Source organism: Galeopterus variegatus, unplaced genomic scaffold (assembly GCF_000696425.1).
Source record: "Galeopterus variegatus unplaced genomic scaffold, G_variegatus-3.0.2 Scaffold1358, whole genome shotgun sequence".
In the NCBI taxonomy this organism is placed as follows: Eukaryota; Metazoa; Chordata; class Mammalia; order Dermoptera; family Cynocephalidae; genus Galeopterus; species Galeopterus variegatus.
Window position 1 is genome coordinate 175,197 of NW_007727469.1, and position 1,909 is coordinate 177,105.

The following is a 1,909-nucleotide window of genomic DNA, read 5'->3' on the forward strand; positions in this document are numbered from 1 at the left end:
TCAATGGGATGTTGGGAATTTTTTTTTTTTTTTTTTTTTTGGCAGCTGGCCGGCACAGGGATCTGAACCCTTGGATTCTGGGAATGTTTGTTACAGTAGTTAGCCTATCCTGACTAATAGAGAGAGAGAGAGAGAGAGAGAGAGAGAGTGTGTGTGTGTGTGTGTGGTCAGAGAGATGGAGTTGGTGGTGGTGGTGGTAGGGGATGATTCCAGAAGGAATTTCCCAGAATGGAAAGTTCCCTGGGGTGGGCGTCTTGGCTGCTCTTTGGTAGATTATATTGAAGGAGAAGTCAAGTCTCTGCAAGTTAAATCCCATCTTCTCCCCTGCACTCTCACCTAGAAGGGATTGGATGAATGGATGTGAAAATATGCTGTAACTTACAGTAAGTGGCTGGTCAGCTGTGCTCAGAGCCAGTGGGTGGCTGGGCTGGGGACACAGGAGAAATAGTCAGGAAGGAGTTAGAGGCTCCGGCTCCCAGCAGGCTTTGGGAACAGAGGCCAGTTATGCAGAGAATTTCCTGCCTTTGCAATCCTTCAAGCCAATAACCACAGCTTAGCAAATTCACCTCCTGGCCACATTTGGTGAATTTTCAAAAAGTACCTCAGGAGCTCTTTTAGGTTTGTTCTTAAAATTCAAATCTAGTCCAATACTGGTTCCTTTCTGAATCAGATTTTGGGTAAATAACTGACAACTAGTTTATTTTCATCCATGATCAAAATGGAAGAAACTCTTTCTTTTCCTCTTAATTCAGAAATGGGGACAGAAAGAATTTGTTCTTGAAAGAACAAGAGCTGGGTGGAGGGCAGGGGAGAGATTAGGAAAATATCCTGGTTTGGGGGTGGTGCCTTCAGAGCCCTGGCTGGGATGGGGCTGATTGGGGTGGATGAGGCTGTCGGGAGCTGATTATACACAGTGGTGTCATTTTAAGGAAAGGCGAGCCCAGTGGAGGGAAAGGAAAGAGAAGGAGTCAAGTAACAGACAAAGCATCAGCCCTGCCTGTTGTGAGGATGTCAGAGATCTGAGCTGAGGGATCCCCACCCCCTCATTAGAATCCCAGGGAATGGTGTCATTCCCTCCCTTGGTAAAGCCCAGGGAGTGGGATGTGAGAGGTGTGGATCTTGATTTGAAGGAGCTGGGGGAAAACAGTGGTGCATTAGGTCAGCTGGGTGCAGCTAAGGTCTTTCAGGGTACATGTGGTGTAATTTGAGGGACCAATGGTGCCTGAAGGGAGATGCAGGAACCTGAATGTCTTGAGTAAAGGCTATTTTGTCACAACATCTACATCTAGTGTCTTCTTCCCTGTTCTTGTGAATCTGTAAAGACTGAAGATCAGTAGAGACAGGACTAATTGGGAAAAGGGAAAGAGGCATAGAAGAGAAGCTCAATAAAGGGCTGAGCCAAGAGGATGAGAGAGGACAGAGAGGGAACAGGCTGGAGTCGGTGTGCCCCCACCACCCTGCTCATGGTATTTTTGGTTGCAGTCTTGGGTATGACGAGGGGAGGACTTCAGCAGGTGTTTGGTTGGTAGCCTTGCACGGTGTTAGGTACCACGACAGCAGTAATTCCAACCCTTGGGACTGCAGTACTTTGGTTCAATGAATATTTGTTAAGTAAATCTTAAGGCAAAGTGGGTTTTTTGTTTGTTTTGTTTTTTAATATGTCTCTTTCAAGCAACTGTTCCCAATCTTCTCTTCGCATGCCCAGGAAGAGTATAAAAGACGCTTTCTCTGGTTAAATAGATGCTGACTTTGTGATGGAGTGAGGTTGTGCATTGCAGTTAGATCCCCTGGTATAGCATGGGTCCATTAGAGTCAGAATTAGGTAAAATAAACATCAGACTAAGAATGAGAGATAGGATTTAATTGCAAATCTGTCTTTATTAAAAATGCTCTGGAGGCAGTTAATATT